Source organism: Camellia sinensis, chromosome 1 (genome assembly GCF_055761805.1).
Source record: "Camellia sinensis isolate YWXY chromosome 1, ASM5576180v1, whole genome shotgun sequence".
NCBI classification, from domain to species: Eukaryota; Viridiplantae; Streptophyta; class Magnoliopsida; order Ericales; family Theaceae; genus Camellia; species Camellia sinensis.
The window spans coordinates 126,169,233-126,191,290 of record NC_138961.1 but is presented as its reverse complement, the minus strand read 5'-3'; the positions used below and the strand labels follow the sequence as shown (position 1 = coordinate 126,191,290).

Below are 22,058 nucleotides of genomic sequence, written 5' to 3'. Positions count from 1 at the left end.
TTGAATGAACTAGCTCTTTGTTCACTCACTAGTCTTGACCTTTAACAATCTTAATTAATTCATGTAGTTACTGCATAATGATATGAAGTGCTTCCTAGCTGTGACAAAAACCAGATTAAATGAACTAGCTCTTTGTTAACTCGCTACGCCATAACCTTTTAAAGAGCACACCAAATGTATTTATGCATAAAAAACGACCAATCATTGATCGATGACAATGGAGAGATTTCTACTCCAATGAAACTACAATAAAACTGACATAGTTTAACTTTGTTATTCAGATTCAATAATAATTTCAGATTCAACAATAATTTCTAACTCACTATTTATAGGCCTTACATCCACTACTCCACTAGTTGCTGTTGGATTTGTGGAGGAAAATGGATTGGCGGGCATGATCAGAGTGTCCTCATCGCCTTCTAGCATTTTAACCACAGCATTCATGGAGGGTTGATCTACCGGGTATCACTGAATGCACCAAAGCCCCACAATCGCTAACTTCTTTGTAATCCTAGCATCCGCATCATCCCTCAGCTGGGTTCCCAGCTCTTGTCCGCGATGCAAACGATTGTAAATCCATTCAGGAAAGTACACTTGGTTGTGTAGACACCCCATTTTTGACCGTCCTCAAGACTTGGACGTCACCGTTTGAACACTCGGTGATCATCTATGATTTGTGTTCGTTTGGAGTTCCCGGAGGTCTCGGCTCGCGCGCCTTGCCTCAGGATCCCCGAACTCGACTGTTTAGTGTCTGGTTTTGCACCGAACACTTTTGTTTTGCCTTAGAGGGGCAGGGAATGCCTTGTGAGACATCCCCATACACCACCGGCAGTGGCTGGAGGCCACCGGCTGGTCTTTTTCTTCCATCGGCAATTTTGTTTGCCGGTCGGCACACTTTATTGCCGGTCGGCATAATATTTTGCCGGTCGGCACTGTTTTTTGCCGGAATAGCTTTTTTGGGCAGCCGACCACTGTTCCTCCACTTTATGGAGATATTTTGTGCCAGCTGTGATAGCTGGCACCAACTCCTTTCCCCTCCATACACGTGTATGGAGGGATTTCCCTCTAGCCAAGCTTGTTGAATAAGCTTTGCAAGAGGGATCCTTATAAGAGAGAGGCTTTCCTCTTGGTTCTAGGTTAGAAAAACAGAAGCAAAATCAGTCTTGAGAGATATAGATACATATTATCTCTATACCTCTCTCCCTCTCCCTTCTTGTGTGTGTTTCTTGGCCCAAAAGGTGTGTTTTACCTTACTTTTGCACCATTACACACACCATTACACCTTAGTCCGAGATTGGGGGACTTGGGGGAGTTGTTTCTTGAGTTTTGGACTGGTTTTGATCCAAAGAAGGAGGTTAGGCCATTTGTTCTTCAAGGGTTCTTCAAGGGTGAGCATCTTCCCTTTTATTCCCCAAACTTGCATTGGTTTTCTACCTATTTTGTTTATTGTTTTGGCTCTTGTGTATAACATAAAAAAGGCTCATATTTTCCTGCTCTAACACTTTCATTAAGGTCACTTTGTGGTTAGATTGCAAACTCACCCTCTTAGGCCTTGTTTAGCCTATTTTGGTGCCATTTTGATAAGGTTTTGTTCACTTCAGCATTTTTATCTTTTGGTCACCAAAAATCAGTGTATTTTAGTGTCAAAAAAGTTAGTTTGAAGTCTTGCATAGGGAAGGGACACCCCTCTCCCTTTATGGTTTTGTTTCCTTGCTTTTTGGGCTCAAAAAGATAGCATGTGTGCTTGTTGTTTCTTGGCTTCATTTCAGTACTTTTTTAGGCATATTAGGTCTTGCATAATCTCTATTTTTGGTCGGATTTGGGCCCTCTTGTATGCTTGTAATACTTGCTTTGTATTGCTCCATCTTGCTTAGAAATACATCCCATGATTAGGCCATGATTTTTGTGTGTGTTGGCTTGGTTCCATGAAGCATTTAGCATTGTTTTTCCATGCTTAAAATCTATTGGTTATCAACTTGGTCATGTTTGGCATATTTGTTATGGTTGCTATGTATTTTGGCTTGTGAGCCCTCAAGTATATGAGTCATAAGTGCTTTGGTTGGTCTACTTTGATGAGTGGAGGTTGTTTGCCATGCCATTTTAGTCCAAAAATCATGCCTACATGTGTGCATGCATGGTCTTTTCCATATCTTGAGGTTGTGTCTTCCTATGCCTAAGAATGAGCCTTGGTGTATTTGTTTCATGGGGTTTATTTTAGTTGCCATATTAGGAGTTTTTGGGGTCCTATCTTGCATGCATAAAATTTTTTTTTACTTGTTTTAATCATGCCATGAATGGCCATGTTGGTGGGGGTAAGTTGTCTCCTTTAGTGCCTTAACTTTGGGACCATAAGTTTGCTTGTTAACATGAGTTGATTGTCTATCATTTTAAGCGCTTTTGGCCACTGTTTTGAGAAGGGTGAGGGCCTGCCCCTTTGCCACTTCAAGCCCTCTTACATGCTTGCCCCATGTTTGTCGCATATTTGTTCCATGAAGCTTTGTAGCACATCAATTCCATGGTCAATTTGCTCCATGTTTGCATCATGTTTGTATCTTGTGCGCTTGGTATCATACATTTTGTCATGATAATTGCATATTGCTTGTTGTGTTTTATATCTTGGTGGCATGTTACATTTGAGGCTTGTGAGCATTACATGCATTGCATTTACTTGGTTTGGGGTGTCAAACCAAGTGTGGGAATCAAGGACCATTCATACTTCAAGTGATGCAACGCGCCTTGATTCCCGGTCATCGGGACCTTTGACTCTAACTTGATAAGGCCTCGGTTTTCATGTTGTTTGTTGCATGCATTTTCATATCAAATGGCAAATTCGATCCTTTGACTCACCATGTACCATTGATGATTCAAGGATCGAAAGTCATGCTTCTTTGAGTCCAAAATATGATAAGAAGTAGGACCATGCTTACATGTGTCCAAAAACTCCATACTATGCACTGCCTGTCCTCTGTTTGCTGTCAAATTGTCTATTGCAGGAAGTTTCTGCCGACCGGCAGAATTTAGTGCCGACCGGCACTATCTGGAGTGCCGATGAATCTGATAAAGTGCCGACGGGAATTTTGGAGTGCCAGTGGCAATTCTGTCTGGCCGGTGGTGCTCTGCAGGATGCAGAGAGCTTGTTCCAGCACTTTGGAAATTTTCAGAAAGACAAGGCAGTACAAACAGAGGCGACAAGAGTATAGTACGGGGTTTCCGGGCAGGACGGATTCGAGCATGCATCATCTGCGCGCCCCGAGGCAGAGGCTGTGGCCACCCTCTTCATTCTTTTGCTTCATTTTTTTTAATTAATTAGGAAATTTTGTAATAATTTTATTTGTTCATTATTTTGGGACTGTAATATTAATTCGAACCCTCTGAGTGAGGGTAAACATGTAATAAGTGTGGGTGAGTGTGTGTATGTCTTCCAATCCCCATTTCTTTCTTCCCTTTTATTTACCAGCTTATGATGGTAGATTAGGGCATTTTTGAAATTAGCATACCTTATGATATGCATGCGTGCATTCATGCATCTGTTAACATGCACCGGGCTCGGTACATCATGCTAACCGCATTCGTATTTTCAAATTCCAAAATTGAATACATGAATTAGTTGGTTTCATATCGTATGCCATATCTAGGTTAACCGAGCCTAACTAGAATTGCACCTTGTATGTGTTGCATTAGGCAAAATAACATGAACTAGGACACGCACATTTGCTAACTAGTTTATTGTTTTGGCACGGAGTACAATGTAAGTGGTTATGCTTTAGCATCCAACATGCGTGTGAATGTTGCCATAAGAGTATGCTTGCCATGCGGCTAAGTGTTTACATGAGATAAATTGCTTGAATGCCTGTGGGTGGAGGTCAAACTGCTTAAATTGGGATAATGCGTTAAAACTATATTTGTTTTAAGCCCACTAGATAGTGGCAAAACCGTCTTTTCTAAAAAGCCCACTTGAGGGTGGCAAAATCTGTATTTTAGCCTACTTACGAGTAGCAAACCATTTTCAAAACAAACATGAAATGTTTTGTTCCAATTTGGGCGATTTGGTCTATACTTGTTTGCTGTGCGCATAACATAGTAATTCTAGGCTAATAATTGGTTTAAGAACACGTAAAGTTTTCAAAAACGAATATCACGGTTAGTAGAGGCCGGTCTTCGGACCGGGCGAAAGGGGGTGCTCATAGCTGACCTTCCCCGATCGTACCCAAGCTCCCGAGCCGAGACAACTCCGGTGATGACGGACATGTGGCCTTCGGCACCGAGTCAGGGTTTCCTAAATTATCCCATTTTAAAATATTTAGGTGGCGACTCTGTATCTGGCAAAGCAGTCCATGTTTGGCACTACTTTTTCAAAAATCTGTTTCTCAAAACGATTTGCCAGATTTGGACTCTTTGGTTCAGATTAAGAACCGTGACACAAATCGAGAGTCCGAACTGTAGCACGAGGCCTCCCTCCGCGGGCGCTGTTACAGTTTCTGGCGACTCTGCTGGGGAGATTTATAGAGCTTGACTCGGACTCATGATATCCTGTTTTGATCTCATTTATGTGTTTCTTTGCATTGCATGTGCATTGGTGCGCCTAGGAACACAGTGTTTGCCATCTGCCATTCCTGAACGATTTGCCGGAGGCTTGTCTTGTCAAGGCATGTCCATAAGGCTGACCGGCTATGGGCTCTGACAGTATGGGAACACAAACCCCGGTTTTACCGGGGCACCCTTTTTGACCATTCGACCTAGTGCATATTCGGAACCATAGTGACCATTCCAAGCTAGGACAGGTTGCTTACCCGATGCTAAGTTGTTTGAAACCGCTGTGTGCGTAGTGAAACCCTAGTTCCTGACGAAATAGGACAGGGAAACCCTACCCCAACATAGGGGTGTTTTGGCTCTCTCTTATTTGCTATGTGCTTTTAGAGTGTACCTCTACAGGAACGCACATGTCAGTTTGCAAGTTTGAGTATCAAACCTAGGGACATCAGTATCAGTATTAGTTGTAGGAATCAGTTATCCGCGGGTATCAGATTCAGTATTTTGGGAACAGAAATCTGGGAACAGTGATCAGCAGTAGGGTACAGTTGTTTGGCTACACCCGTGCTTGATTAGTTTGGGCTGAAATGCTGTCTGTTTTTCTTTCAAGGTTCAGAGAGTTGCGGAGTTGAAACAGAATAGTCAGTGTCTCCCCTTGCTGAGGCGGGATTTATGGCGGCACAAAATTCAGAAGAAGTTGTGGTTGTGACGGCTGCATTGGAGCAGGGGACCGCTCCGCAGAGTGAGGCCAACATCAGTATGTCATACCTGCCTAGGTCGCCCGTTGTGCACCCGGTTTGGGCTCCCCAGTTATACCAGGCTCGTGAGCCCACCACCTTTGAATTGATGGGGATGATAGGCGATCTCCAGAGGTCTGTGGCAGACCTCGCCTATGGAATGTCGGCTTCACCGCCAGCGGCGCCGTATGCCGGGAATTTTGTACCACAGGAGCCCCCGCTACTGGGGCGGATTGTGATAGAGCTCAGCCAGCTAGAGGTGGCTTCCGGCTATAGCTACAACATGCCAGCACCAACCCAGACCCTTGATCAGGCTGAGGCCAAAGGAAAAGACAAGGCAAAGGTAGACGCCGACCCTATTGAACAACTGCTGTGGGCAGTCGAGGCTCTGAAGGCCAGAGGGATGAACAAGCAACAAACATCTGCAATAGTGACCAAAGCTGTAGATGATGCTTTCCCCGCTCCAACCAAGGGCAGTTCAAGCCAGACAGAAAACCGGGATGGGCCCCGTCATGCCCAGACAATTCCAGTAGCTCCCACCCCTGCACCGGGAAAGGTTCAAAAAGCCAAGGCAGCGCCAGCTGATCCTTTCGCCAGCGCATCTGGCAAGAATCCTCAAACTGCAAAGTACCTGCCCCGAGGGCGCAGAGTCTTTCACGACCTCCACATGCCTTTGTCTAGGGCATTGCTAATATTGGCGAAGAACGGGCATCTTAAGCCTTTGGAGCCCCGGCCACTCCCGAAGAATCTCCCCGCCACTCATGATGCTACCTTGTACTGCGCGTACCATCAGCAGTCCGGTCACAGTACCGATGGGTGTTCCCGTCTTCGTCACGAAGTGCAGGATTTGATTGATAACAAGGTTATCCTACCACCTACCTCAGGCAAGCCCGTCACCACTCAGTTGTTGGATTTCGAGGGCTCAGATACTGCGAGTATGTAAAGTGAACCGCCTGCGGGCAACATTTGGTACATTTTTGATGAAGCGTCTGGCACGCATTTTTGAGCATCGGTGAAACCGAGTTTTTGTAAATCCTGGCTTGGATATCGAGTCAGTCTTTTGTTTCGAGTCTATCTCTTTGTCTTGAGTCAGTCTTTTTTTTTGCTTAAGGGTCTGTCTGGTTGTATCGAGTCAGTCCCCGTTGTATATAATACCAGGTGATTCAGGGGTTGTTTCCTCGAACACCGTCTTGTTTTGTAATTATCTGTTTTTGTTTTGAGTCTGTTTCTGCCAAGGAGCCAGTTACACCAACAAAGCCGAATGAAACAGCTGTTGCTATCTCAACTTCGTGCTTGCTTTCAGCATAAGTGCCAGAGAATTTGATTGGGCCGACAGTACATCTCGCCCGCTCTCCTGTGTGCCCAAACTCATTGCATTAACCTAATTTTTTTTCAAAAAAACAAACTTTTGAACACTGCGGTGATGAAAACGAAGAGGAAGGAATTCCTCGGGTTTTGCAAAATTTTGATCATTTCGAGAGAAAGAGAGGCGTGCTAAGCCTTTTTATGAATGAAATCATGCTTGTCGGCGTGAGTACTGGGAAGGACCCTGGCTTGATCCAGATTGGTTCCACACTATCTTCGGCGCGAGCGATTCGTCGCTTTCTTAAAAACTTTCAAAAGCAAATGTTTTACGTGGCCCTGCGAAGACCTGTGTGGAATCACTCTTGAGATTGCGCAGCCTAGGATCGCTCTCAGCCTCAAGATTCAACCCGTTTGCTTTCCGATTTTGAACCCGTTCAGAATGTTCAGGAAGTTCAACGGACAAACGCCATGGAGGCCCGTGTGGCCAGTTTCGAAACAGCCCTCGAGCAAGAGGCACCAAAGCCGAATCAGAAGGAGTAGATCCCGTCGGAAGAAGCTCGTGGAGCAACCGTGATGGATTCTTCCGCAAATCAGTGCAACAGCCGTTCTCCTAGACACAGAGAGGCTTCAATACAGAATAACCATTTGGCATGGACTTGCTACACTTTTACCCTTTGAGAGGCTCGCTGGGCCGAAAACCCGGAAGGGCGGCCCAGGCAAAAGTTAGAGCAAGAGAAAAATACAAAAAAAGAGAAAAATACAAAAAGAAAGATTGAGAAAAAAAGAAAAAAAGAAAGAGAAAAAGAAATAGAAAATGAAAAGAAGCTCGCAAGGTCGAAAACCCGCATTGGGCGCCTTGGCAAAAGTGAGAGCCTAAAAAAGTGAAGGTTAAAATACCCGAGTGGACCTTAACCGGAACTACGTAAGGCTTGATTCCCATGTTTGGGATACGTAGGCAACTTCATCATGAAGTCCAGCCCCCAACACTTTCATAAGCGTCTCAGTCCATGCAATGGTTTCGATTTCATCCCCAAAGTCCAGTGGCCAACACCCTTCAAGGTGATTGTGTCCATATATGTGTTGTGACCGTCTTCGTCATCGCTGTGTCCAAGAGCTCGACCACCGCCAATGAAGACTGTCCGCGAATTGCTGCGGCACCATCCCAAACAAGGGGCAACTTTCCGTTGCCACAAGCCGTCGTGAGACGCCATTCAGACTAGGGGCAACTTTCTGTTGCCTCCCACCCCCTTCAAACCAGGGGCAATTTTCCATTGCCTCCGATCCGAGGTTGCGCATCTCAAAGAGTAAGCTCCATGCTCGTCGAGCATCAGCTGTTTGAAAAATAGTTTTTGAAAATTTTTACTGAGGTTGACTATTTTCTCGAAAACTATTCCATTTTCCAAAACTGGACCATTGTCTTGGACCCAAAAAGGAAAATTTTCAGTGCTTGCTGCCTGACTTGCATGTTTTTCAAATCAAAAGTCGAACAAGTACGTTAATCCGACTCTCGTTTTGATCAAAACCGTTTTAGTAGAAAGCAAAAACGAAAAAATGGTTAAAATGATGAACTAGGGGCACAGTTGAGCCAGGCGTTCTGTCTTTCCCCCGTCACCGACGTACTTGCCAGGCGTTAGCTCACGGCTATTTCTTCCGGCTATTTCTTCCGGCGGGTATTGAGCATGAACCCACACCTTGCTATTTATCCATCAATCACCCCGGGGAGGGATGAAAAATGAGAGATTGAAGAATAGAGAGGTGTAAGTTGAGAGAAAAGTGAGGAAAAGGGTTTCGAGAGAAAATCTGAGCTTGAGAGTTGAGTGATGTGAGAATCACAAATCAGACAGGGCGGGAAATACTGCCTAGAGAAACTGGCTCCTCGTGACCTGAGGTCCCCCATCTCCGTTCACGCGTCTGTGTGTCGTGTTTCTTTGATTTGACGCTCTCGTCTTTTGTTTTTAGTCTTTTCCGAGCGTGTCTCGTTGTGTTTGGATCGTGCACCTATATTTCAGTCCTTTCCGCTGTGTTCAGTGGTAGGCTCGATATCCCGGTTTGAAAAACCCTCATTCGATTTCAAAAAAAAATCGCTTATGCTCAGAATGCTGTGCCATTCTCTACATTTGAACGCATTTCGACTCCAACCGGTTCCATCTTTGAGGTCCGTCCTGTCAAATTGGGCCGTTTGTTTGAGAATTTGCCGTGTGCAGAATGAATCGAATGTTGTGTTATGGGCTGTGTGCAGATTAATCCCCAACAGAGTAAGGGCTGTGTGTTCAAGAATCAGGCAGTGGGTTGCTTGGGTTATTTTGCTGTTGGCTGTTTAGTTATCTGATTATTACAGTGCAAGTGTTCAATTTTCAGACAACCAATCAATTTCGTTTACATTGAGGTGTAACATGATGAGATGCGATGCGATGCATGAAATGTGTAAATGTAAACACTTTTTCAGATAAAAATTCTGTTTCATTTACTTGTCTTTTCGAATGTACAAGTTTTGGAAACAAAATCTGCCTGCGGCAGCACAAGGTAATCTATCTACCAACAAAAGGAAAAGTACAAAGAAGAAAAGATAGCAAAAATCTGCATCTATGTCCAGCAACTCCAAGGGCTGTCAGTCCGTCCTAGTCCTCTTCCTGGACGAGGGTCCAGGAGCATCATCAGCGTCGTCGTCAGAGCCCGAGCTAGAACCGTCTCCGGTCTCCTCCTCCGATGACCCTGCCTCCGCCTCTGACTCCTCGTCGTCGTCATCGTTCGGGACTGGAGCTCGCGAGCTACTCCCGACATGAGTACGCCCTCCCCTGGTACGGGGAAATATCCTGCCCTCCTCATCTCTCCCCCGAGCAGAGACAAAAGGTCTAGTTGGAGCACCTCCCGCCATAGGAATCTGGAAAGGAGGCTGAAAAGTACACGAAAAGGAAATCCATCAGTATGCCGTGAGCAGTTTAACAGTGCAGAATGCAATGTGTGAGTACAATGTATGAATGCCGTGAGCAGTTTATCAGTGCAGAATGCAGTATGTGAGTACAGTGTATGAATGCCATGAGCAGTTTATCAGTGCAGAGTACGGTGCAGAATGCAGTGTATGCAGTGTTCAGATACTGTGAGATCAGTGTATCGGGTGTTGTGCCGTGCATCAGATTATGTAAAACAGTGTATGAATGGTTTGAGGCCAGTGTCAGAAGGACATACCGGTATGCTGTAGACGGCTAGGAGGTCAAATGTCCGCTGGAGCATCCCCATCATCGAGGCATTCATCGCCAACGACTGACGGGTGTACTCAGAAGAAGCCTGCAAAGGTATCAGATGCGTTAGTATTCTGTGGAATATGAAATAGACTGAGATGAATGACTGTACGAAGTGCAATGAACATACCGGCGGTAAGTCGGGGACGTCAATGAACTCGTGACCAGCCGGTGGAGGGGCGAAGGGGATCTGATAGGTCGACCCACCCTGCCCCTGGAAAGTCAGTACAGCGGGCAGGGCAGGCCAGCCAGCTCCTCGTCCTCCCCGCACTCCGCCCCTGCCACGGACCCGGGCCCTCCTCGAAGACCCAGCCCCTGCTCCTGCTCCGGCCCCAGCCGCCGATGCCACAGGCCTGACCCCCTCTGCTCGACGGCCGCTCAAAGGTCGCATCAGGTACGTCCGCACGTACTCCTGATAGTCGCCGGTGCCTCGGAAGCCGGCCTCCTCCCAGCCGATGGAGTAATCATCCAACTGCTCAGGGGTCAGCCCCTCGGTCTCCCTCATCTCTGCAGGAGGGTGAACCGGGACTATCTGCTCAGGTAACCCGCGGGTCTGGCGTAGAAAACGCTCCCCCAGGTACCAAGCCCGACAGACCGGGCCCTCTAGCAAGATCCGGAAACGCGAGGTCTCCTTAGCACCAGGGAACCGACCCCGCATCGCCGACGGCAGCGAAGCCCATGGCCGCCATGTGATCTGAAAGTGACAGACAGTTTGTTATCTACTGTTATTGAAATATGCAGTGGGAAAGCGAAGCTAAACGAGCTGAAAGTAAAGCATACCTCTGTGGGGGTGATGGTGTCGAAATATCGGCGGAAGAAGCCGAATGTCTCCCGTGGTCGCCGGGTGCATCTCCCGTCAAAGCGAATCGAGAACGGGACAGCCGGAGGAGGCTCCGCGACTGGTACGGGTGCAAGCCTAGGAAAGTAGGCGTAAACCCACAGCTGCAAAACAGATGTCAGTATGACTATCAGATAAAGCAGGATATACAGAATAAAGCAGAAATGGCAGAGCCGTGTGTTGTGCAGTGTATTGTGTGCAGTGCATAGTGTGAGCAGTGTACAGTCAGTGTAAAGCAGAATGTATGTGTGTGCCGTGTGTACAGTATACAGTGAGTGTAAAGCAGACCGCAGTGTGTGCAGTGTACAGAGTACAGAGAATATCGGACAGGAATGAAAAAGCGGAGAAGAAATGTACCTCCCAAGCTCGCCAGTAACCTCCGAGCAGCTGGCCGCTGCCACGAGAAGCCGAGCTCATGTATCCGTATAGGGTGGCCAGAGCAGCGCCACCCCAGTCATAGTGCAAGATGTCCTAGACGTCCACCAGTGCGCTGAGAAGACAGAGAGGCACGGTGTTCGCCCGGTCGGCGAAAATAGTAGTCCCGAACAGGAACATGAGGAAGCCGCGGGCATACCTCTCCACGTCCTCCTCGGTCATCTGAGTCTCCTCCCCCAATGCGGGCTGGACCCTGAACTGTGCCTCGAACCAGGAGTATCGGACGAAGCCTGGACGAGCTAGCGGTGGCGCCTCCCCCAGTAAATGGACCTGAGCGGCGGTCCACTCATCCATGTCTGTGTCGAAAGGGATCGGATCCCCCCCTACCCCGATGCCTGTGAGCATCGAGAAGTCATAAGGGGTCATCGTCATATCCCCCGCAGCAGAAAAGTGGAAAGAATCGGTGGTGTCCCACCACCTCTCCGCCAAAGCAGCAAGAAGAGGCCTGCATGTGGACAGCCTAGAGAGCCCTCGGCAGAAGGTGCCGAAGCCCGCTCGGTCCACGATGCGCTGGACCGCATCAGGGAGCTCATCATACCACTCCCGCGCACCAGTATTCCCATACCCGCGAATGGTATGGGAACCCTCCTGCAAACAGAAAACAACAATTGCAAGACAACATTCAAAATGCAGTTTTGAAAAGACGGATATGGCATGTATGCAAGTTTGACAGATTCAGACAAATACTGGGTACCAGTGTGTGTGCAGTAGAATACAGTGTGTGCCGTGTGTTTGGGTGATTCAGGGCTAGTGCAGTGTGTGTGCATGTGTCAGTCTCAAGCAGATATCAGTTGTATGTATGTTTACAGTCAACTACGGTCTACGGCATATCAGATTTCAGCAATTAAAGAATACAGCTAACTATGGCAGTTTTGTATCCTACATTGCAGAAAGTAAAGCAGAAGATGAAGAGTTACCTCGGAAGTGCCGAATGAAAGGTGGGAGGTAGGCTCGCGCAGTAGTAGCTCAGGCGCCACATGCCTGTCGAAGCTCCGGAACTGACGCAGGCCGTCGGGGGGCAGAACATGGACCGCCGGTCGGTAGGTCGCCGGGTCGAACGGGCGCTCGCCCAATGGTAGAAGCTCGACCCCGGGATCCATCTCGTGGTCCGGGGGAGTCCCGCCACGTGGAATGCCGTCCGCCATGTCAAGAGCAATGAGAAAAGGGCCGGAAGAAGGAAAATCGGGCTGGAATGCGAAGAGTCAACTGAAAAGTCAACTCCCGATAGGGTCGGAAATGGCCGGGAATGCCGGAATGTGAAAAGACACAGGAATGAAGAGGAAAGTGAGGGGAACAAACCCCGAAAAGGCGAGAACGCCAAACGAGGCACCGAAACAAAAATGTGATCGGTGGAAAATGTCCGAAACGCGAAGAAAATCGCGAATCCGACGACGAAACGAGCGTAGAACGCGAAGAAACGGGCGAAAAATGAGAGAGAAACACTCTAGAGAGAGAGAGGAAGGGATTTCGGCGGTAGGGAAGTGAGGAATAGGGTTTTGAAACCCTATTTTATAACACCCAAGTTGAAAAGTCAAAACTGCCTCGCATCAGCAACTGTTTGCCGGTCGGCAATGTTTTATGCCGGCCGGCACTTTTTTGTGCCGATGGACTTATTTTGATGCCGGCGGCCAGCCGGTGGCCTCCCCTTCCGGCCGGTGGTGTTCCCACAACCTTGTTCAGGCCATGTGAGTAATGTGTGGTCTTCATAGCTCAAGAAAGTGCATCTCCGATGCTCAACCGGCCTCCGTTTTTACCTCAGGTCGTGTCCAGTGTGCGTGGCACTCCAATTCATGCAAGGTGTATCCTTTTCGTATCCTTTTGAATTTTTACAAGATCCAAAAGTTGCCCCATGTGCATCGCATATCATCGCACTGTTTTGTGCATTTCAAACCGTCGCACTGTTTTGTGCATTTCAAGTCGTCGCACTGTTCTGTGCATTTCAAACCGTCGCACTGTTTTGTGCATTTCAAACCGTCGCACTGTTTTGTGCATTGCATTCCGTTGCGCGGTTTTGCGCATGTTCATTTCATTACCTGCGTAGACCGCATGTATTGCTTGCGTAGACCGCATATTTATTGTTCAATTTCTTTACCTGCGTAGACCGCATGATTTATCAATTACATTACTTGCGTAGACCGCATGATTTATCAATTACATTACCTGCGTAGACCGCATGTTTTCCTTGCGTAGACCGCATATTTATTGTTCAATTTCTTTACCTGCGTAGACCGCATGTATTGCTTGCGTAGACCGCATAATTGTTCAATTTCTTTACCTGCGTAGACCGCATGTTTTGATTGCGTAGACCGCATCTTTATTAATCTCAATGCCTGCGTAGACCGCATGTTTTCATTGCGTAGACCGCATCTTTATTAATTTCATTACCTGCGTAGACCGCATGTTTTGATTGCGTAGACCGCATCTTTATTAATTTCATTACCTGCGTAGACCGCATGTTTTGATTGCGTAGATCGCATGTTTAATTCCATTACCTGCGTAGACCGCATGTTTTGATTGCGTAGATCGCATGTTTAATTCCATTACCTGCGTAGACCGCATGTTTTGATTGCGTAGACCGCATGTTTAATTCCATTACCTGCGTAGACCGCATGTTTTGATTGCGTAGATCGCATGTTTAATTCCATTACCTGCGTAGACCGCATGTTTTGATTGCGTAGATCGCATGTTTAATTCCATTACCTGCATAGACCGCATGTTTTGATTGCGTAGATCGCATGTTTAATTCCATTACCTGCGTAGACCGCATGTTTTGATTGCGTAGATCGCATGTTTAATTCCATTACCTGCGTAGACCGCATGTTTTGATTGCGTAGATCGCATGTTTAATTCCATTACCTGCGTAGACCGCATGTTGTGATTGCGTAGATCGCATGTTTAATTCCATTACCTGCGTAGACCGCATGTTTTGATTGCGTAGATCGCATGTTTAATTCCATTACCTGCGTAGACCGCATGTTTTGATTGCGTAGATCGCATGTTTAATTCCATTACCTGGGTAGACCGCATGTTTTGATTGCGTAGATCGCATGTTTAATTCCATTACCTGCGTAGACCGCATGTTTTGATTGCGTAGATCGCATGTTTAATTCCATTACCTGCGTAGACCGCATGTTTTGATTGCGTAGACCGCATGTTTAATTCCATTACCTGCGTAGATCGCATGTTTTGATTGCGTAGACCGCATGTTTAATTCCATTACCTGCGTAGACCGCATGTTTTGATTGCGTAGATCGCATGTTTAATTCCATTACCTGCGTAAACCGCATGTTTTGATTGCGTAGACCGCATGTTTAATTCCATTACCTGCGTAGACCGCATGTTTAATTCCATTACTTGCATAGACCGCATGTTTAACTCCGTCACCAGCGTAGACCGCATGTGTTAATTACGTAGACCGCTTGTTTAGTTTCATCACCTGCGTAGACCGCGTGCTTATGATCAATTTCGTCTCCTGCATAGACCGCTTGCTCCGCTTGCCTAGTTGTATTTCAATATGCATTGTCATGCTCTTTACTTACTTTGCGCTGTCACGCATTTCGAGTACACCACTATTCTTGCATTGTCATGCATTTTGCTAACCATATTGTACCTGTTAAGTTTGTTTTCTTTTCAGGCACGATATTATATGTACGGTTCATTTGAGGCTGGTGCAACCAGATGAACCGGACAGGTATTGTATCTCCCGAGTGAGACATTTTGAGAATTCCATAATTCTCTTACGTCCTTTCTGCATTGTAGTGTAGTTTGGTATGATAGCTTAAAACTGTCGCATGTTTGCTTCATTACAGCTTTCTTTGCATGATCATAAGTTATGCTCGGCTCTGTGCATTGTCTTGCATCTTGCCCCTGCCTCCGGGCACACACCTTATTTGTCTTGTATGCTTGTCTGAGCCTCCGGCCTTGTCAAAAATGGGTCGTCTCTGGGCTTTGACATTCACTCCCGTCATCGTTATGACTTTCGAGTTTTGTCAAAGAGGGGCAACTGTAGACACCCCATTTTTGACCGTCCTCAAGACTTGGACGTCACCGTTTGAACACTCGGTGATCATCCATGATTTGTGTTCGTTTGGAGTTCCCGGAGGTCTCGGCTCGCGCGCCTTGCCTCAGGATCCCCGAACTCGACTGTTTAGTGTCTGGTTTTGCCGAACACTTTTGTTTTGCCTTAGAGGGGCAGGGAATGCCTTGTGAGACATCCCCATACACCACCGGCAGTGGCTGGAGGCCACCGGCTGGTCTTTTTCTTCCATCGGCAATTTTGTTTGCCGGTCGGCACACTTTATTGCCGGTCAGCATAATATTTTGCCGGTCGGCACTGTTTTTTGCCGGAATAGCTTTTTTGGGCAGCCGACCACTGTTCCTCCACTTTATGGAGATATTTTGTGCCAGCTGTGATAGCTGGCACCAACTCCTTTCCCCTCCATACACGTGTATGGAGGGATTTCCCTCTAGCCAAGCTTGTTGAATAAGCTTTGCAAGAGGGATCCTTATAAGAGAGAGGCTTTCCTCTTGGTTCTAGGTTAGAAAAACAGAAGCAAAATCAGTCTTGAGAGATATAGATACATATTATCTCTATACCTCTCTCCCTCTCCCTTCTTGTGTGTGTTTCTTGGCCCAAAAGGTGTGTTTTACCTTACTTTTGCACCATTACACACACCATTACACCTTAGTCCGAGATTGGGGGACTTGGGGGAGTTGTTTCTTGAGTTTTGGACTGGTTTTGATCCAAAGAAGGAGGTTAGGCCATTTGTTCTTCAAGGGTTCTTCAAGGGTGAGCATCTTCCCTTTTATTCCCCAAACTTGCATTGGTTTTCTACCTATTTTGTTTATTGTTTTGGCTCTTGTGTATAACATAAAAAAGGCTCATATTTTCCTGCTCTAACACTTTCATTAAGGTCACTTTGTGGTTAGATTGCAAACTCACCCTCTTAGGCCTTGTTTAGCCTATTTTGGTGCCATTTTGATAAGGTTTTGTTCACTTCAGCATTTTGATCTTTTGATCACCAAAAATCAGTGTATTTTAGTGTCAAAAAAGTTAGTTTGAAGTCTTGCATAGGGGAGGGACACCCGTCTCCCTTTATGGTTTTGTTTCCTTGCTTTTTGGGCTCAAAAAGATAGCATGTGTGCTTGTTGTTTCTTGGCTTCATTTCAGTACTTTTTTAGGCATCTTAGGTCTTGCATAATCTCTGTTTTTGGTCGGATTTGGGCCCTCTTGTATGCTTGTAATACTTGCTTTGTATTGCTCCATCTTGCTTAGAAATACATCCCATGATTAGGCCATGATTTTTATGTGTGTTGGCTTGGTTCCATTAAGCATTTAGCATTGTTTTTCCATGCTTAAAATCTGTTGGTTATCAACTTGGTCATGTTTGGCATATTTGTTATGGTTGCTATGTATTTTGGCTTGTGAGCCCTCAAGTATATGAGTCATAAGTGCTTTGGTTGGTCTACTTTGATGAGTGGAGGTTGTTTGCCATGCCATTTTAGTCCAAAAATCATGTCTACATGTGTGCATGCATGGTCTTTTCCATATCTTGAGGTTGTGTCTTCCTATGCCTAAGAATGAGCCTTGGTGTATTTGTTTCATGGGGTTTATTTTAGTTGCCATATTAGGAGTTTTTGGGGTCCTATCTTGCATGCATAAAATTTTTTTTTACTTGTTTTAATCATGCCATGAATGGCCATGTTGGTGGGGGTAAGTTGTCTCCTTTAGTGCCTTAACTTTGGGACCATTAGTTTGCTTGTTAACATGAGTTGATTGTCTATCATTTTAAGCGCTTTTGGCCACTGTTTTGAGAAGGGTGAGGGCCTGCCCCTTTGCCACTTCAAGCCCTCTTACATGCTTGCCCCATGTTTGTCGCATATTTGTTCCATGAAGCTTTGTAGCACATCAATTCCATGGTCAATTTGCTCCATGTTTGCATCATGTTTGTATCTTGTGCGCTTGGTATCATACATTTTGTCATGATAATTGCATATTGCTTGTTGTGTTTTATATCTTGGTGGCATGTTACATTTGAGGCTTGTGAGCATTACATGCATTGCATTTACTTGGTTTGGGGTGTCAAACCAAGTGTGGGAATCAAGGACCATTCATACTTCAAGTGATGCAACGCGCCTTGATTCCCGGTCATCGGGACCTTTGACTCTAACTTGATAAGGCCTCGGTTTTCATGTTGTTTGTTGCATGCATTTTCATATCAAATGGCAAATTCGATCCTTTGACTCACCATGTACCATTGATGATTCAAGGATCGAAAGTCATGCTTCTTTGAGTCCAAAATATGATAAGAAGTAGGACCATGCTTACATGTGTCCAAAAACTCCATACTATGCACTGCCTGTCCTCTGTTTGCTATCAAATTGTCTATTGCAGGAAGTTTCTGCCGACCGGCAGAATTTAGTGCCGACCGGCACTATCTGGAGTGCCGATGAATCTGATAAAGTGCCGACGGGAATTTTGGAGTGCCGGTGGCAATTCTGTCTGGCCGGTGGTGCTCTGCAGGATGCAGAGAGCTTGTTCCAGCACTTTGGAAATTTTCAGAAAGACAAGGCAGTACAAACAGAGACGACAAGAGTATAGTACGGGTTTTTCGGGCAGGACGGATTCGAGCATGCATCATCTGCGCGCCCCGAGGCAGAGGCTGTGGCCACCCTCTTCATTCTTTTGCTTCCTTTTTTTTAATTAATTAGGAAATTTTGTAATAATTTTATTTGTTCATTATTTTGGGACTGTAATATTAATTCGAACCCTCTGAGTGAGGGTAAACATGTAATAAGTGTGGGTGAGTGTGTGTATGTCTTCCAATCCCCATTTCGTTCTTCCCTTTTATTTACCAGCTTATGATGGTAGATTAGGGCATTTTTGAAATTAGCATATCTTATGATATGCATGCGTGCATTCATGCATCTGTTAACATGCACCGGGCTCGGTACATCATGCTAACCGCATTCGTATTTTCAAATTCCAAAATTGAATACATGAATTAGTTGGTTGCATATCGTATGCCATATCTAGGTTAACCGAGCCTAACTAGAATTGCACCTTGTATGTGTTGCATTAGGCAAAATAACATGAACTAGGACACGCACATTTGCTAACTAGTTTATTGTTTTGGCACGAAGTACAATGTAAGTGGTTATGCTTTAGCATCCAACATGCGTGTGAATGTTTCCATAAGAGTATGCTTGCCATGCGGCTAAGTGTTTACATGAGATAAATTGCTTGAATGCCTGTGGGTGGAGGTCAAACTGCTTAAATTGGGATAATGCGTTAAAACTATATTTGTTTTAAGCCCACTAGATAGTGGCAAAACCGTCTTTTCTAAAAAGCCCACTTGAGGGTGGCAAAATCTGTATTTTAGCCTACTTACGAGTAGCAAACCATTTTCAAAACAAACATGAAATGTTTTGTTCCAATTTGGGCGATTTGGTCTATACTTGTTTGCTGTGCGCATAACATAGTAATTCTAGGCTAATAATTGGTTTAAGAACACGTAAAGTTTTCAAAAACGGATATCACGGTTAGTAGAGGCCGGTCTTCGGACCGGGCGAAAGGGGGTGCTCATAGCTGACCTTCCCCGATCGTACCCAAGCTCCCAAGCTGAGACAACTCCGGTGATGACGGACATGTGGCCTTCGGCACCGAGTCAGGGTTTCCTAAATTCTCCCATTTTAAAATATTTAGGTGGCGACTCTGTATCTGGCAAAGCAGTCCATGTTTGGCACTACTTTTTCAAAAATCTGTTTCTCAAAACGATTTGCCAGATTTGGACTCTTTGGTTCAGATTAAGAACCGTGACACAAATCGAGAGTCCGAACTGTAGCACGAGGCCTCCCTCCGCGGGCGCTATTACAGGTTGGTGTTCTGCACTGTTACATTAAAATCCTTTTTCTCTCCTACCATTTCAAGCAACAACATCCCAAAGCTATAGATATCTGATTTGTATGGCACGTTCCCAAAGTTCCTGGAGAATGCTTCAGGTGCGATATAGCCAATGGTTCCCCTAGTAGTAGTCATGAATACAATACTTTGTTCCTTTGAGCACAACTTTGCTTGACCAAAATCTGAGATCTTCGGATTTAAGTTGTGGTCCAACAAGATATTATGGGGTTTCATATCGAAGTGAAGGATTCTTTGATCACACCCTTGGTGAAGATATTCAATTCCTTTGGCTATGCCTATAGCAATGTCTTGCAACTTCTTCCAACCAAGTAAACCTTTCTCGTGATCAGATAACATGAACTTTTGCAGTGAATCATTTGGTAAGAATTCATAAACAAGAGCTCTTCTAAACCCATCAGCACAATATCCAACCAAGCGAACCACATTGATGTGGTGGATTCTACCTATTATTCCCACTTCGTTGATGAAATCTTCCCATTTTCCCTTTGAACTATTGAGGATTTTCACCGCAACATAAGCATCATTGGAAAGCTGTCCCTTGGACACTGTTCCATAGCCTCCGTGGCCTACTTTGTCTATGAATTGATTAGTAATTTTTTTGATGTCTGCATAAGAATATCTTGATGGCTTGAGAGCCCTGTAATCCTCCAAAAAGCATTCAATCTTTAATTGGTCCTCTCTCTTTATTTTTCTTTGCTCTGTGGACACAATACAATGCAATGACAACTACAAGAAGAAGAAAAGAGCCTACAACCGCACCTGCAATTTATAACAACCAAATTAGGAAGGAAAATTCCATTTTCACTACAAATATGAAAAGGCAAGTGGAGAATTGCACCTGCAATCACTAGTCGCCTTTTCAATTCACCTGTAAAATATAGAGAAGACTTGTTAGATTCTCAAGCATTTGGAATTCCCACAATATATCATATTATCTTTTCACTTGATATTTCAAGATCTCTCAACAATTTTTTTGGTCAACCCAACTGTAGAGGGCCATAATTTTTATTTTATTTCATTTTGATTAGAAAAAATACAAGCTTCAAAATTTAATAATAGAGAGATACAAAACTACCATAACGCTCTGTTCGTTTGGACGGATATATTTTCTATAAAAAATATTTTATGGAGAAAACATTTTTCTATATTTGGTGGTGTTGGTGGTGATAGAGGTAGTGGCGTGGTGATGGTGGCCGTGGCGATGGTGTGGTGGTAGGTGAGAATGGTGGTGGTAGTGTGGTGACGTTGGTAAGAGTTTAGTTCGGAAAATGTTTTTCGTCTTTTAAAAGTAAAAAATATTTTCTATCCAAATAAACTTACTTTTCACTAACCATGAAAAATATTTTCTGTTTAGTTTTCGTTTTCTATTATATCAAATGTCAAAAAATACAAAAAATATTTTCAAAAAAATTATTTTCTACCCAAAGAATCCCAGTCTGAATCTTACGATCCTACGATTTTATGAATCGATTTGGATTGTGTAAAAAATCCTTTACAGGTAGGATCTTTTGATCATGGTAATTGAATCTTACAGGATTATGGAATCTTGATCCGAATCTGATCCTATCCGATCCAATTTGTAACCTTGTTTTGTATTGTATGGCCTATTTTATTGTAAATTTTATATTTTGTCTAAATACCAATTTATGTGGTCAAAATGAATTCAAAAAATTAAGTAGTATTGAATCAAATAGACTAAGAAAAATAATGTAGGAAATAAACATTTAAATATTGTAATAATTTAAGAAAACTAATTTGTGGGAAAAATAAATTTAGCTTTAGTGAGGTATGAGGAGGGCAAGATGAATGCAACTTTATCCCAATTTCAGGAGAGACTATTTTCGTGACTCGAACTTGCTCCACTAGGGATACTAACGACAAATCTTATCATTCAGTTAAGCCACTCTTTTAAGTTTTTAATTTATTTTCATATCTAATTTGGTTAAATACTTTTTCTTAATTTTTTTTTTGAACAATAATACTTTTCTTAATCTGTTATGCATTATTGTAGATTGCAAAGTATTTTGTTATAGAATTCTTCTTCTTCACCTTCTTTTTTGAAGAAATGCAAAGCTTTTACCATCGAGTTTTCTATTATATAATATTATATTTACATTTATATGGAGTATTATATTTTTCACAATATCTTCACTTTTTTAAAGTAGAATATATGTTTATTTTCTATATACTTTTTAAAGAAATATTTATTTATTACGTAATTTGTTTTTTTTTTCGATAGGATCTTATGGTCCTCGATCTGATTTTATGATCCGATCCTGTAAACATTTTCAATAATCTAATTTAAGATTCCGATTTTAACAACCTTCGGCGTAAGTAACACTGCCAACAAATATAAAACCAACCTAAGCAACCTTTTAACTCATTGCTTACATTAAAAACATTAGCTTCGTTTCTCCTAGAAGTTCTTCACCTCAAAAACCAAATCAAACCACCAAAACAAACAAAAAATTCTAAAATATAGATCCAAACTTACTGAAATGAATGCAAAAGAAGAAACTGGAAGGCCAATTGAATACAAAACTAAACTAGGGAAACCAAAGAAAAAGGTACCTACCTTCCTTTGGTGGTTTGAGGAAGCTAAAGCATTCAAAAATTTCATGTCCCGTGCTGTTACTGATCTTCAATCACTGCAGGAAGTAGGGGTTTTAGAGGCTTTTAAAAAACGCTGCTGTAGGTCCTAAAAATGCCGTCAAATCCTTTCGTGGCATTTGGCACCAAACGTCAAAGATGTGGCTGTCGCTATAACTTTATGGCGCTTTGAAAACGTCGCTATATTACTATAGGCGGCGTTTATAAACGCCGCTAAAAGTTCTCCTAACAATAACATGACATCACTAAGCTATTTAGCGACGTTCTTGAAAACGCCATCGTATCTCTTTTTTAAAAAACCAACTGTTGGTTTGATATTTAGCGACGTTTTTAGAAACGCCGCAATGGTCCTCTTTTTTTTTTTTTTAATTGTGCTACTTTTATGTGCTTGAATGAAAAAAATACCTGTAATAAAACTAAAAAAAAAATACTAATAAGAA

The 22,058-nt window shown here is 44.1% G+C and overlaps 1 pseudogene; it reads right to left on the bottom strand.

Moving 5' to 3' along the window:
* Nucleotides 1–244: 244 nt before the first annotated feature.
* Nucleotides 245–21,856, bottom strand: LOC114271380 (rust resistance kinase Lr10-like; annotated as a pseudogene).
* Between the last annotated feature and the right edge of the window lie 202 nt (nt 21,857–22,058).